This window comes from Pipistrellus kuhlii, unplaced genomic scaffold, assembly GCF_014108245.1.
Source record: "Pipistrellus kuhlii isolate mPipKuh1 unplaced genomic scaffold, mPipKuh1.p scaffold_m20_p_13, whole genome shotgun sequence".
Classification (NCBI taxonomy): Eukaryota; Metazoa; Chordata; class Mammalia; order Chiroptera; family Vespertilionidae; genus Pipistrellus; species Pipistrellus kuhlii.
In genome coordinates, this window is record NW_023425438.1 from 33,154,198 (window position 1) to 33,170,424 (window position 16,227).

Below are 16,227 nucleotides of genomic sequence, written 5' to 3' on the forward strand. Positions count from 1 at the left end.
TTTCTGTTTCTATTTGCTCACCAAGCCCAGGGCAACCAAAATGCAAGAATGGAAATCACATTGGTTGTTGCTATTGTTGCTTTTGTTTGATGCCTACCTGTTCAAGTCAGATGACAAATTAATCTCATGAAAATAGGTTCTGATGACACAGTAACCTTTCCTTTATCACACCATGTTGAAAATATCCTTCCATCGGTTATAGTTTTTGAAATTCTGGAAATAAAAAATATGGCAACGATAGCAGTGATGATGCTGACTGGGCAATGTGACTACAGCAGCTTATCTGCTTACAAAAAGAAAGAGAGAGAGAGAGAGAGAGAGAGAGAGAGAGAGAGAGAGAGAGAGAGAGAGAGAGAGAGAGAGAGAGAGAGAGAGAGGAAGGAAGGAAGGAAGAGAAAGAAGGAAGGATGAAGGAATGAAGGAGGAAGGCAGGAAGAAGGAAGAAAGAAAGAAACGAAGAGAGAGAGAGAGAGAGAGAGAGAGAGAGAGAGGAGATAGAAGAGAGAGAAAGAGAGAGAGAAGAAAGAAAGAAAGACATCAGAACGAAAGAGAAAGAAAGAAAGGCGGAGTCAAGAGAGGGGAGGGCGGGAGTGTGATTGTAGTTGATGGTGGAGGTGTTTTCTTGACTTCAGGTACGTAGTGTCGAACCCCCCCTACCGACAATAAATAAAATAAAAAAGAAACCATGACAAAGCTGATCATTTTTGCTATTTTCTTTTGGAAGATAAAAAAAAATGTCTAAAATTTAAATCTTGGTCCATCCCTTCTCCTAACATGACAGATAATTCAAACTATCATCCAAGGAGTTCACTATACTGTAGGAGAAAATATTTTGGAAGTGAAGCTGTATCTTTAAATATTTCCAAGTTTAAAAAAAAATCCTATCTGATAAAAAGCAATACTGTTAAGATAATGTCATATGCAAAAAGGGTACCATATAATTAGAAGTGAATTTAGGCAGAAAGACAGAAAGATGAGATGTAAAAGCAGATAATTAGTGCACTGTTATAATTAGCAAATACTTCTCAATCCCATGGTAACTGTGTCTGAAAAGGACTCCTGCCTATTAGCTAGTACTTCCTCAGAGCAGTTCTTCTCTTTCTTCAAATGAAAAGTTTGAATCGCTGTCTCCTTGAAAGCCAGGCTATCATATGTCATAAACTGATATATGTCTATAATATAGTTTTTTAAATGCAAAAAAAAAATTCCACTATAAGAACAAAACAGATATTATATTTGTGGAATGAAAGAGCTATAATAACTCTATACAATCTTGGATTCTATTTATCATTTTGAGTGTGATCTCTCGAAAAGATGTATTATTTGCACAACAACAAATAACTTGGAAATAAAGAGGAGCAAACATCTCCCAGGGAATGTGGTTAATTAGTTCAAAATGTCTGGCCACTGGGAAGAGGGACACTTTCTGGGGATGTATTCCAGGCGATTGAGTATTTCTAATCTTAGAGGAGATGATAGGAGAGAAAGAAAAAGGAACTCAGAAATTCAAGCAAAAAAAAAAAAACAAACAAACTTCTTTTCTCATGCCCGCTCCCCCCGAACGTTTCACGTAATAAAAAGGCCCGGTTATGGAGAGATTTACCATGACTCAGTACACAGCCTTTGAACCCGAACAGTTGTGCTACTTTAAACTTTACTTGCGAAATGGAGATCACAATACGTTCTCACAGGGTTTGGGGGATTAAAGGGAGATATTAGGCCTGAGCATGCTTTGCAAACCTTGAAACGTTTTATTGAATTAGAGACAAAAAAATTAAATTCCCAGTGTTATCCCTGAACATCAAAAACTTGTGTAGATTAGATAATTAACTGCACCTGATGAACGCTGTTCTAAACAAACAGTGTAAAGCCAAAAAGTTGGTCGAGCCTTACCAAGATGCAGACATTGGTCAAACACTTTCAGTAGACCTGAGCTCAGCTGGGGCGAGCAGTGACATACGGTGACATTGGCGAGAAGGGCGACTTGACAGCAGAGCAGAGAGAAAAGACTGATGTGTGAAATTCTCAAAGACTCACCTTTTAGCCACCATCCAAAAAATGCCTGCGACAGTGGAAAAAGCAGGTAAACTTGGAAACAGTGTGTGGACCTCGTGTCTCCTTAAAAAGTTTTCGACAAAGCAGTGATGACGGCCTGAAATCTGCATTGATGGCAGTGTATATAGTGTGTAAATGACGCTGAGACTTTTCCCTCGGCTTACCTGAGACAACAGTTCAGTCTTTTCAAGAAGGTCTTCCGCCGAAACCTGTTTGGCTCAGTGTTAGAGCGTCGGTCTGCGGACTGAAGGGTCCCGGGTTCTATTCCGGTCAAGGGCATGTACGTTGGTTGTGGGCACATCCCCAGTGGGGAGTGTGCAGGAGGCGGCTGGTCGATGTTTCTCTCTCATCAACGCTTCTAGCTCTCTATCTCTCTTCCTTCCTCTCTTTAAAAAATCAATAAAATATATTTTTTAAAAAAGGTCTTCCACAGGAAGGGAATCTGTTGTGCAATTGATTGGTCCCCAAGTGTGGGGAGAAGCCTGGGGATGCTCCCATTTGTGCTGGCACATGAATGGTTTGATAGAAACCCTTAAGATCACTTGCTGTTCTCCGGAATCATTCTAATGCAGCAGGTACATTGGCGGTGATGCAGTCAGAACTCCCCTCTCTTAAAAAGTTTGGGGTATGCAGCTTTTTAACTACACCCATTTACAATGGTTGGGATGGAAGGATTTTGATAAACAACCCAAAAGAAAGTGATGGTTAAAAAAAAAAAAAAAAATGCTGATGAATACCAAGGAAAGTAATAGACCTTTTTAGAAAGCACTTTTAATCAGCTCCATGGTATGGGGTAACCAACTGAGTCAGCAGAACTAAATTACAGACTCATCCTATCTAATAAAAAAGTAATACGTAAATTGACCATCACTCCAACACACAAGATGGCTTCCCCCATGTGGACACAAGATGGCTGCCACAAGATGGCCAGCAGGGGAGGGAAGTTGGGAAGAACCAGGCTGGCAGAGGAGGGAAGTTGGGACAACCAGGCCTGCAAGGAAGGGCAGTTGGGGGGGCAGGGGGGGACCAAGGCCTGCAAAAAGAGCAATTGGGGGGGACCAGGTCTGCAGGAGAGGGCAATTAGGGGTAATCAGGCCTGCAGAGAAGGATGGTTTTGGGCAAACAGGCTGGCAGGTGAGCAGTTAGGCATCAATCAGTGGTTAGGAGGTGATCAGGCTGGCAGGCAGAAGCAGTAAGAGGCAATCAGGAAGGCAGGCAGGCAGGAGCCAGCAGTCCTGGACTGTAAGAGGGATCCCAGATTGGAGAGGGTGCAGGCTGGGCTGAGGGACCCCCCCCCCCTCCCGCCCCTGTGCACAAATTTTGTGCACCAGGCCTCTAGTAGGAAAAGAAAATTGAAAAAAAGAAAGAAAAGAAAAGAAAAGAAAAGAAAAGAAAAGAAAAGAAAAGAAAAGAAAAGGGAGAATTTTGAAACAAATTCAGATTATTCCTTTCTATGGTAAGAAGCTGAAAGCACAGAGGAAGGCTCATTGGTTGAGCATCTCAAACAAGTAAGCCCTAAGCATTTAGTGGGTAAGAGTCTTCGAAAATATGTAATATTTTTCTGTCTAAATTAGCTTTGGATAATAATAGGTGCTCGCCAACTACCATAGAAAGGCAAAAGTGCAGAACTAAAGAGAGTTACATGCTCAAAGAGAAAAACAACCACAGTGATTCTGTACCTACAAAGCAGAGAACTAAGTGGTTGTGGGTATTTGGTTTTTTGTTTTGTTTTTCTTTTAAACATTTTTATTGTTTTCAGAGAGGGTGAGAGAGATAGAAACATCAAAGACGAGAGAATCGTTGATGGGCTGCCTCCTGCACAGCATACACTGGGGAATGAGCCTGCAATCCGACATGTGCCCTGACCAGGAATGTAACCATGACCTCCTGGTTTATAGGTCAACACTCAACCACTGAGCTAAGCTGGCTGGGCTGGGCTGGGCTGGGCATTTAGTTCTTGTCATGTCAAGGCAGTGGTTGGTCCCATGTAGTCATGATAGCTAGTAGTGCAACATAGCTGGGAACTTAAACATGACTGGATGTAACCTTCAAAGCAGTGGTTTCCAGAGCATTGGAAGCTCAACCACACTCCGCATAGTGCTGGGGTACCGATTCAGAAGCATGGTACAGTGACCGTTATTAAAAGAGTTGTAACTATCCATTTTCAACTTTGTGGTTTCTAAGTTCGTAAGCATTCCGGTTGTGCTAAGGAATGCTATTTGGTTTTCGTTTTGTGTTTGTTTTTTTTTTTGAAGATGGTCAGGTGTTTATGTTGTTGCAATCAATTATTATTTTAACTTAATTCCATGTTTAGGAAAAAAACAAAGTAGAACAAAAGCTTTCAGCAAGTGGAGTTTGGTTTGTTGATATCTATAACCACTATTAGGCATAAGGAAATTAAATATGTGTCTAAATTACCTCTTGCCCCACTAAGTCAATGGGCAACGCTGCAATGAAAAGGCAGATGTGAAATCAGGGAGCTAGCAAAGGTGCCTCCAAAAGTTGCCTGGCCAGTGGAGCAGGGATTAAGTGTTTTAACCTCTAAACTACACTAAAGAACATCCAGACCAAATCTAATGGTAACAAAAATAATCCTATGCTTTTGACATCTCTTTGTTTACCTTAATTCTTTCAGGTGTAACTTTCAACAAAGACCTAAGTTGTCATTTTCAAACATAGGCAGTAATATCTGGAGATTACAGTGCCTGCAGGTAATAAGGAATTCTTCTGACATTTGATTTCCTTGTCAGAAGAATCTCAAAAAAAAAGGGGTCAGTTGAGAGTGAATAAATTTAAAAAGAGCTCCAAAGGAGAAGCATTTATTTATTTATTTATTTATTGCCTTCCCTTGAATATAAAGTAGGAGAGTTTCAGATTTCAGTGTTTGGAAAGTTTTTATGAGACATTATTGTCATTTTTATAGTATGGAATCTAGTATACTTTTCAAAAATTGCTTATTACTAGCATACATTTGGGCCTTACAAATGCCTAAAATCATAGTGATTATATTTCAAAATGCTGTCTTGTAAGATGGAGGCTTTCTATAGCTCACTAATATCAACAAGTTTGCAGTTATGAGTACAAGATACAGTCCCACTATAAACACCAAAGCAGACTTATAAGATATTAGTGTTGATTTCTTCCTAAAAGGTGTTGCTTTTTCCTAATCACGACTGTTCACTCCTTTCTCTTCTGATTGCCTCTTAAAAGTAGAACATGGCATATTGAACAGATAAAGATGTCCTTAGCCTTTGCTTCCCAAGGTAAGGCCAAGATGATTTAGGAGCTTATACCCGAGCAAACTGCTTAAAATGTATTAGTGCATTGGTTGTAGTTTGCATTAGAAAAAAATACAAAAGAAATCCTATAACAACATTTCACTTTAAAATACACTTACGTTTTATTTTGAGTAAGAGTTTTGTGTTTTGTTTTGTTTTGTTTTGTTTTTAGAGACAAGTAAGTAGCAATTCAGAGGACATTAAGACCAGGCAAAAACCCTATGGCTGGATGCAAATAGCTGAAGTCCAGGCAGAAAAGCATTGCTTTAGCACTGCCTTCTCTAATCCAACTCCAAAACATCAACTTCTTTAATATTGACTATGAAATAGGTATTATTGTGATGTCCTAGCAGTAAACATTTTTTGTTCATTAGGAAGCTACACATTTTCTGCCTAACTTTATAATACATAATTACTAACTACAAGAATCTAAAGTACACTTAAAGATCAAATTAATAATCTCATTTCATCTTGCAGGGGATTACTTTTTTTCTAATGTGCCTAGCGAGCTCATTAAAATTTGAACCCAAAGTGTCCTGACTCTCAGCTCTGCCACCACTCACCACCACTACCCAGAATCCTGGCTAGGAATAATTTGTCTCTGCAAAGAGCTTTTTCTAATACAGCCAGCTTCCAAAATCATTCTTCAGTTTCAGCCTACAATCACTAAATATTATAGTTGCAAATACAATAGCTTACAGAGCAGTATCACAAAGGCCTCTGTTCCTCAAAAGATTTTTAACTGAAAGATATGTGAATCAACAAGTATGTAAGAAAAATGCACCGGGCTTATCACAAAGACGAGGTTAGGACATCGCACACTACTGAGTTTTAAACCTCAAAGGGTGTTAGCTTATTTTTGCTAATACTCCAATAAGTTTAAAAAAAAATCAGAAAACTCCACCAAATTTTCAAAAACTAAAATAAGTGTAGATGACTGCAAATTACAAGCCTACAAAGCAGGTTTCTGTATGAGACGCCCCAATCAGGACTAAAATCAAGGTAACAAAAACTTTCAAATAAAGGCTAGAAGTAATTAAGGAAAGAAGACGGCAATAAATAACTGATTTTAGAAGCAACATTGGAAGCTAAAAATAAAAATACTTCAGAATTGAAAGTGGCTACTCAAAAATGTATCTTGCCCGTCTAAGTTGCAGGATGTCTTGGTCAAGGGTTCTGAAGCCAGGGTCTTGCTTGCAGTGGGGTATAGAGGAGCAAAGACAGAATTGAAACCTAAACATCCCAATGGGTTATTATATCTGTTTATACTCCAAGAAACTCCTTCTCACATCCTTAAAAGGCAAGCTGCTGAGGAGGGACAGAATTAGAGGAGAGGTTGTTTTTAATCCAGGGGTAAGTAAGGCCTTGGACATCCTTACTTTTGCCCTGGAGGTGACCCGGGGACAGCCTTCTGCTTAGGGTCATTCAGTCACAGGAAGTCATGCAAAAGGCTTGAGTTGTTTGTTTATTTGTTTGTTTGGGGAATGGAGGTTGAATGGAGAAAAGCAAAGCCCAGGAGACTTTAGCACCACCAGCACCAGATCCTATCTGTTCTTGCCCCTTCTTCCTGCTCCCTGAAGGTCTTTCACAGGTCAGCGGGCTCCCTGCCTGCTGCTCTCCTCAAGGGGATCAGTGTTGGAGTCAGTGTTGGGGGGGAGGGTGAAGAGGGGGGAGAGGAGGGAGGAATCACCACCCAGCCCCACACTCACACAGATCATCAACTTCACACACAGCTGCTTCCAACAGGAGACATGTGGTAGGAAAGGCTTCTTCTGTGTTTGTTTTTTTATTATTTTATTTTTTTATTAAAGAAATGGAATAAATAGCCCTAGCCGGTTTGGCTCACTGGATAGAGCATAGGCCTGTGGGCCACAGGTCCTGGGTTCGATTCTGGTCAAGGGCACCTACTTGGTTGCAGGCTCCCCCTCAGGCCAGAAGCCTGGTCAGGGCTCCTGCAGGAGGCAACCAATTGACATGTTTCTGTCACATCGATGTTTCTCTCTGTATTTTCCTCTCTTCCACTCTCCCTAATAATCAATGGAAAATATATTATTGGCTGAGGATTAAAAAAAATGAAATCTATAAAAAAGAACTTTGAGACATGCAGAAAAGAGAGAGAAGAAATTGGATAGGTTACTTAACCTCTCTGGGTTTCAGTTTGTTCATCTATAAAATGGGTGAGTGGACCTAAAGGCCTTCACCTAACCCTACCAATCTCTGTTTCTCCGGGAGGGGAGGGGGCTGTGAAAAGTGGGCACAAGACAGAGCAATCACCTTGGCTACTTGTGCTGGTGACTGGCACTTCCCAGGGCAAGAAGGTCCTTTCTGGGGATAGTCCCAGTGACATTTGGAAAGAAGTTGGTGGTGTTTGTCTGTAGCCTTAGTGTTCCCACCCCAAACCCCCACAGCACCTCTCTCTCTCTCTCTCTCTCTCTCTCTCTCTCTCTCTCTCTCTCCCCCCCCCCCCCCTTTTCCTTTCAAAGGGAATTGTTTGTGATTGAACTTGTGGAAGCACACATAGCTCTGCGGAACTAGTTAGGAAAGTCAATATGCAATTATGCAAAAATCTATACCAGGTTCCCTAGGAAGCAGGAGGCAGCCCTGGGGAATAAAGGGCCGTTTCCCCTTCCCTGGGGAGGCCGCTTCCCTGTGTCCCGGTGGTGGGCAGGGCCGGACCAGGTTCCCTCTGATCCGTGTCCCCGACTTGGTCTCCTTTCCTGCCACTTGCCACCTCCTTTCCCCGCTCTCCGTTTCTGTCACTGTTACTCCGAGTCTCCTTTCCTTCTCCTCCCAGCCTCTCTCCTCTCTCCCCCCGTCACCCCCGGCCGCCCCGCCGTGGTCCCTGCTCCGGGAGGTGGGAGCGCGGGGCGCGGAGGGAGCGGGGCCGCTGCGGGGAGGCCGGGCCGGGGCGTCTCCACCCGCCGCCGCCACCGGGATCCCCGGGGGAGACCCACCGCCGGCCCCCACGGGGGCTCCCGCGGCTTCTGGTCCCACCAGCGCCCCCGAAATAGTAACTGCACCCACAAACGCGCGCTTGTTCCAGTCCTCACCGGGGGCCGCCGCGGCCGGAGGGAGGGGGCATTGGGGGGCCCGGGTCCCCAAAGACTCCCGCGCCCCAAACCGGCCGGCGGGGCACCCCTGGGCCCGGAGGAGAAGGCAGCGGGGAGTGGGCGGCACCCCGGGCTCAGGGCCACCCGGCGGGGAAGAGCCGGCAGGTCATGGAGGCGAGGAGCTTCCAGAGCTGGGCTGAGAGGCGAGCGGGGTGAGCCGGAGGGAGCCCCGAGTCCAGACGGGAGGAAGGCGCCCTCGGGTGCTCGGCCCCAAGAAGCTGAAGACCGAGCCGGCGTCCCCGAGCAGCGGCGCCCTCTCCGCCCAGCGGCTCTCCGAGTCCGCGCTGCACCCCGCGCCGGCCGGCTGGGCCCGCTCCGTCCCGCAGAGGCCGAACCCCAAAGAGAAGATGGGGTGTTCTCAAAATTGGCGGGAGACGGGGCACCGGCTGGAGAGAGGGCTTTTCATCATTCAATCTTTCCAGATATTTCGGGGTCCCCGGGGAGGTTCACGTTCCTCCAAACCACCCCCCCCCCACGCCCAGCCAGGTGTGAGCAGAGCCCGAGGTCCCCACCCGGGGGTGGTGGGTGAATCCCGCCCGGACCCCTTTCAGGTCCGGGAAGTTGGCGCCTGGGATGGGGTGCAGGCAGGACCTGCCTTTAGGGGGCTCTGCGCGCGGGGACCTGGGACCCCGACATGCATGGCACCCCGACATGCATGGGCGACAGGGACAGCCCAGCTAAAGGGTCTGCTGCGCAAAGACCCCCGAAGCGGCATCCAATCTGCCAAGCGCTGAAGTTGTCCTGCCAGGAGCGCGCCAAAGCAGGGGCGCCCCTCCGGGCTGTGGCTCAGCTGCGAACCGATTTGTTTGCGGTTCTCAGAGTCGACTTCTCCATGTTAGTTATACATTTTCCAATGGTCCCTTTCTCGAATAAATCGCCTGGATGCGGGGGGGGGGGGGGGGGGGGGGGGGGTCATGATTTTTAGCAAGTATAACCACAGGCTGACGTTAATTGTTTGACAAAGATATGGAAAGATGATATTGACTTTTCATTTTTAAATAAGGACAGGGAACACTGTTTTCAGATACCCACCAGGAGATAGCTCCTCAGCAGGCGTCCTCCGGCTCCTGGCCCTTTTCTTCGCTGGGTCTGTGGCTACCAGAATGCTTGCTGAGCTGCGGATGCTCTTCTCATTCATTAGCTAGCTCAATGAAATGTTAACATGTTTATTTTTCAATAATCAGTATGGTTTTTGTTTTTTTTTCCCCCTGAAGGTTTTCACAAAATATGCCCCTTTATCCAGTGGAACGTGAATGTGTACCATGACCAGTCTGGCCCATCCTGTTGCTTCAAAGATAAATGTTAGGACTTTGGTGACCAGAAAACCTTCTGCAGGTCTCAGGACTTCCACTATCCGCTTAGGATGTATCAGGCGTGTGAGAACTGGTAATTGGTTCCCGTTTCCCCATAAGACTTTTCTACATTTTCTAGCTATGGTTAGGAGGGCCTTGTGATCCAAACAGCATCTCATTAAATAACCTTTCACAGTCCAGTTGATGATGCTCCAGTTAAAGAGACATGGCCCACCACCCCCCCCCCCCCCCCCCCACACACACACACTGCAGCACAACTGAAAGCATCCTGGGGTTTTTGTTTGTTTGTTTGTTTGTTTTACTCTGCAACATAAGCAATCTCCCTGCTTTCAGGAGTCTACATCAGCCCAAATCCTCTGCCATATCTATATTTAATACACTATGTTAATGTCATTCTGACACAATGCCACACCATTTGAAGCAGACCATTGAAGTGTACTTATGCATCAAGAAAATGTCCTAAAGCTGCCTCCTTTCCACTATTAGGTTATTATTAAAAGGCACCCCAATAACTAGCCATTTGCTATTAAGTTATTAAAATTCAACAGGGAATTTTAACTTCAGAAAAGCAGATGGGCTGTTTTAAGAGTCTTGTACCCAAGTCTATGTCTCTTGCACCAAAATCAGCTTGACTCCTCTATATGACGTTGGTATTGGGCTTTGTTTATATTTTTCTTACATAAAATCAAGTCTGTATGGTAATTGTGGTTATTCAGAAACTATGTCAATATCAGAGGTCAAAGTTAGCTCCATGCATTTTTTTGTATGAAGCTTGCATAATACTAGGGCTCTTTAAATATTTTTGAAATCATAACCAAAATGTATATAATGTTTTTACATGTTTAAGAGAACATCAAACAGCCTCTGCTACATAAAAGCATCTGACTGTGAATTTCACCCTCACTTTTTCCCACATGTGGTCTCCAAGTGAAAACAGTAATGTTTCATGTTTTTAATCCAAGATTGCCAAAAAAATAGCTGCACTAAAATTTTTCTAATTACCAATTTCATTTCTCCCCTCACCAAAGTACTCTTCTGGATTATTGAACAATATCATGTTCCAAATTCCAGGAATTAACCTGTACATTCTGGATTACCTAGGTAGTAGATACATGTAACTTGACTGTCAAGCCAATTCACACGGAGAGCCAAGTAACCACCAATAATTTTTTCAGAGATGCTAAGCTTGTCCCAACATCTTTCTTTCTCTTTCCAAGCCAACACACACACACACACACACACACACACACACACACACACACACACATATACAGGACTGTATAAAATCTAGATTTAGCCTTGTGCCTTAATCAAGTGGTTGAGGCATGCCTATCGTTAATATAATGTCCTAAATTTGGATTTGAAGAAGTCACAAGACCTGTACTCTGAGTCTAAATTAGGTCGCATGTCCTCTCTTATTATTTCCCAATAGCAGGTCACATCCCCCTCCCACCCACTCCCCACCCCCAATGCTGGACAAGAGAAAAGTTTAAATCATAGAGCTGTAGTTTTTCCATTGTCCAGTAGACGGCACAAAAGATCAAGCCTTCAAATGCTGAACAATCCACCAACGCTGTTTGTTTGACTTAGTTTGGAGTGTGTTTGGCTATATTGTTCATTTTAAACAGCCAGCCAGCCAGCCAGCCAGCCAGCCAGTGTTGTATCTGTGAAGCAAAGAAGTATCTCAAACTTGAGATAACTCACCAAGGTTTTGAAAGGAAGTAATAAAAAAAAGTTTTCATATTTACACAACAAAATGCTGCTTCAAATAATGCACCTTTACAAGTGAGGAGTTCATAGGGAAGTATGGTTGAGAATTTATTTAACAGTTACCTTTAAAGAAATTAAACTGACATAAATTACAAGGCATTTCATTTTTAATTATCTTCTAGTGGCTAAAGAAAATATTTACAATATTAACCTTAAAAATTATAAGTTGGAATTCTGCATGATGCAGCTATGCTATGCTTTTTTATTAAAATTAGCATGTAACTCAATCCAGAGAAGGAAGCATTGTATTTCAAATGGACTTAGATATGCATGAATATATAATATGCAGCTGAGAAGGGGAAGAAATTCTCTAAAAGTTTTGTGAATAGCTTTTGGAGGATAATACTGGAGGATGAAGCCATTAGACGTGGTTGAAACTTTGCCTCTCCTAAAACAATGCGTGACTTTGGCTAACATTTATATTTTACTAAAAGGCTTCTATTTCCCCTTTCATTCTGCAGACACTCTTTCCGTAGAACTGGGGGGAGGGCAAAGTGTGGGCTAATAACTCATTTCCCAGTTAATTTTATAAAGAATTTATAGCACTGTTTAGAAAGTTTTAAGACAACCATAAATTTTATTAGGAATATTTTATTAAGCCCTCCATTTAATTAATAAAAGACCTCTATAACTTCTGAAAATGTCAGAGCTAGTAATTATGTTAACCAGTGTAATTTCCCCCCCTCTAGAGACCAAAGCGTTTTAATGATTTGAAATAGAAAGATAGTAAGGAAAACACACCCCCACCCACCCACCACCCTACCCACCCCCACTACCACCTTCATTTCTTAACTTTTGCATTATCCAGTCAGACTATAGTCACAGGTATTTTCCTGTGGACAGTGGGAGAGCCTAAGCTGACCTCTCATTGACTTCTGAACTGGTCCCAGACATTCTTGGTTCTCTGAAGCAAAATGCAGTAAACAAATCCCCCAGCCCTTACAGCTTTAGGGCACTTGATTAACGTCTTTCCTAATCCCCTCGGTTAACCCCCCTTTCATATCACCTAACCGAGTTTCTCCATTTTATAGACCTCTAAATAGTTTATTTCGCTTTCCTCGAAGCCATTCATTAGCTTTGACTGCTTGGTACCTTTCCCCTATCACATCCAGCCTCTTATCTTCAGCATTCCTCTATTATCTCTACTAGATTTTAAATCTATTTTCTTTAAACTGTCCTCCCCGCCCCTGAGTTCTGTTTTTTTGAAGTGGAAATGCTAATGCGGGGGTGAGATGGGGAGGATGAAAGTTCTTGAAGTCCTGGGATCCCCAAGCCACTGCACCCCGGGACAACCAAAAGCCCCAAGAGCGATCCGAAGTTTCACAGGCAGCTAAAAGTTAGGTGCCGGATGATAAACCCTTATCATTCTGTGAACACAGCTGCCAAACTCGATTGATTAGCAGGCTTTTGTTTATTCTGGGCTGGCAAATACACACACATTTTACCTTAAGAGTTGCCTCTTTAAATTTCTGTGGCGTATGGAGTCGATGCATTAAGTGTGAACTTTTGGGGACAAAAGCCTGCTTCAGGATAGAGATCTGAAGTAGGCACAATTCCTTCTAGAAGAACAGAAAACGAGAAGGGAGTTTGCAGTGAGGACTGTACCAACAGCCTAAAGGGACAACACCTACTTTAAATGCCTTCTGGCAGGAGTTTGTAAACAATAGAGACCTAGGCCCCAGCCTGCCTCTTTAAAGTCCCCCTTCTCTGCATTTGGGAGGATATTCTGGGCTGGGAAGGAAAAGCTGACTCTGGAAGGCCCAAGTGCAAGAACCAGGGGCAAGTGTCAGAACCCTTCACTAAGCCAAGCTCTCCCAAGATAAAAGTGCGATTGCCTTAAAAACCAAGTGTTTGAAATACGCTAAGGATGCATGCTGTCCCATCACAGGTATCAATGTGGATGGTCCTTTACTACAACCATCCCTTTACCTTTTCCTCTTAATAGGTGATTAATTGCTGCTCTACTACAGCAGGGTTTGTTTTTTTTTCTTTTTATGGCTACTAGATTGCAACTCTAGATGTCCGCTGCGCAATTTCTCTCAGCAAGCCCCGACTGTAATAACTGTTTGCTAATTGTAAAATCCTTATCCAGAACGAGGTTTGGGCAAACAATTTGTACTACTGTAATTACACTGTAAAAGTGTTTTAGTCCCCTGATGGTTCCGAATTAATCTTATAAAGGCCTAAGTTTACAGTTATAAATGGAAAGGTGGGGGGGGGGGGAAGAAAGAAGACACTTTTCAAAACTAGTAAGTTTACTTTAAGCCCACACACAAACTATTTCTTTAAGAGAAAAAAAATCCGTGTGTAGGTATTTTAAAGTGCATTTCTAAAGTAACCTGACACATCATGGCAAAATAGTCTTCCTAAAGTTTTTGAAATGTTTGGTTTGTTTGAAAAGGAGTGACTTACCTGAACCTTCTTTTTTTTTTTCACCTCTGCTAGAAAACAAAAGAAAACATTTACCAGAAAGCAACAATAAAAAAGTTAAGTGTGTGTATGTATCCCTAAACTGGCCTTTTCCAAATCTGAGAATGTGGCTGCAGAGTTGAGGTAACTCCAAGCTGGTTACCTAAGGCTTGCCTGAGAACCCCTAGGGCTGTTAAAAGTCTACAGTCATCGAAATGCATTTCGCAGGAAATTTCTCCGAGTTAAAGTATACTTACACCATTTTCCTCACACTTCATTTAAAGATCATAAACGTAGATTCGCCCAAGTCAAGGTTTGGCTTGACACCCCCTCCCCTGGCTTCCCCCTACAGCCAGCCAGGGGCGCGGATGCCTGGCGGGCCTGCTCCTACCCCTGCGAGCCGAGCCGCCTTCCCCAGGCGCCCAGGTATCCGCCCAGGCCGCTGGGCAGGGGTTCGGGGAAGGGCTTGCAGGCCGCCGGCCCAGTCCGGGTCTCTCCGCAATCCTAAAAGGATTGTGTTGCCTGCTCAGCCAGCGCAGTTCCCCGAGAAATAAACAGAGAAATAGCCTTCCTGAGACCCAGAGGTTCCATCTGGGCCTGAAATTCTGTGTGCAGGGTCTCAGGGGGCTGGGGGGGATGGCAGGCAGGGGAGGGCATCATTGCGCTGCTGGTCAGGCACCTAGACCCCTTGGCTTTGGCACTGGGGCCTACCTTCACCTCCTGCTGCTTGTGATGTGCCTTTGGCGGGGCGTTTGTGCCAGAAAATTCTATACATGTTGGCGATGGAGAAAAGTACAAGACCCTAAAACGAGAGAGGGAGAGAGGGGAAGAGAGAGAGAGGGAGGGAGGGAGGGAGGGAGGGAGGGAGGGAGGGAGGGAGGGAGGGAGGAGAGAGAGAGAGAGAGAGAGAGAGAGAGAGAGAGGAGAGAGAGAGAGAGAGAGAGAGAGAGAGAGAAGGGACTGGACTCTGGGGGCCAGGGTTTAAACACTCGGATGTCTTTGAAGGCAAAGCGCATCTGGGGCTCTGGGACGAGAACAGCGAGGAGCCACTGGGGTGCGGGGAGCCGGGAAACTCAGCTGCTGGGCTTTGTGGGAACCCCACTGTCCACTGCTGGGGGAACGGGGCAGCCTGGCGCCCAGGACTGAAAGCAGCCATAGACATCGCTCAGGGAAGCTGCGTGCGCTCCTCGGTGGGACCTGATTCCAGATCTCTGGTCTGATGCTCGCCGTGTCCCCTGCGCCTCCAGAGCCCACGTAACAGACGCTCGAGCCCTGCCTCGCGGACTGAAGCAAATTCTCTTTTTAGTTTGAGCTCGTAAAGAGTTTGGCCTCCATACGTTTTAGAGCTTCTAACCTTTTCCAAACCATCTCTGGGACAGGAACCCCCTCATCTATCTCAACTCTTCCCTCTAACAATGCCCTCCCCCCCACACACCCTCCAGATTGGGGTGGGGTTTGGGTGTGCAGCTGGCAGGGTGGGTCGGGCTGGGGGCGGTGGGCGAGAGGCTGGCTGCTTTGGGGGAGTCAGCCTTTTAGCCTCCATCATCAGGGCGGGAATCCCGACTGGCAGTTTTGCATTCCGGGCAGATCGAAGCTCCCTGCTGATCGATTATTTGATAATTGATTTTCCCCGCAGCCAATGCGGGGCCGTCCTGGCGGGAACGCCTCCTGATTGGCCGAGCCTTCCTCTACCGCTGCCTACCGAGATTTGGGTGAGTTCATTTTCCAGCCGGCCGCAGGGGGAGTTTTCTGCGAGGCTTCAGCTGCAGGGAGGGGGAGAGGATCCTGCTCCGAGCCGAGCGAGCTGCGAGCCCAGCTTGGAAATGTGAGGCTTCCAGCCCACGGGGGTGAGCTGCTGAGGCTTGAGCCTTTTCGGCACATCAGAGTCGGGCCGGCTGGAAAAAAAAACAAAACCACACACACAAACGAACATAACATCACCAAATGCAATCAAGGGCAAGCTTAGAGTGGGAGAATAAAGAAAAGGGATTTTTTTTTAAGCCTGAGAATAGACATTGAAAGGGAGAGAGTAAAAAAATCAGTGGCTGGGTTGTAGCCTCCGAGTTGAGCCTTTTTGTCTGGAAGCTCAGCTTTGGATGGGGATGACTCTGGCGCTGGGAGTTTCCCCGAGCCGGGCTGGAGACGGGAAAGCGGAGTGGGGGGTGAGATGGGGAGAAGAAGGGGCTGCGGAGAGAGCCAGGAGACGCCAGGGGAAAGCTTGAGGGCGCCGGGTCCCTTCAGGCCCGAGCACGGCTCCAGCCGGAGCCCCGCGGCGCCTCAAAGACAAAGGCG

General features: G+C 45.2%; 1 protein-coding gene and 1 long non-coding RNA gene across 2 annotated transcripts in view; one reads left to right on the forward strand and one right to left on the reverse strand.

The window, feature by feature from the left end:
• Window positions 1-9,650: 9,650 nt before the first annotated feature.
• Window positions 9,651-16,146, reverse strand: LOC118717447. The gene is made up of 2 exons (XR_004987480.2): window positions 15,638-16,146; window positions 9,651-14,737 (listed from the first exon to the last, which is right to left on the reverse strand). It is a non-coding gene; the product is annotated as an uncharacterized LOC118717447 (long non-coding RNA).
• Window positions 15,625-16,227, forward strand: part of MEIS1 (Meis homeobox 1) — a 136,783-nt gene continuing 136,180 nt past the window's right edge. Inside the window, exon 1 of the mRNA XM_036435542.2 lies at window positions 15,625-15,647. The gene's annotated coding sequence lies outside the window, so the exon portion shown is untranslated. The remainder of the gene's footprint in view (window positions 15,648-16,227) is intronic.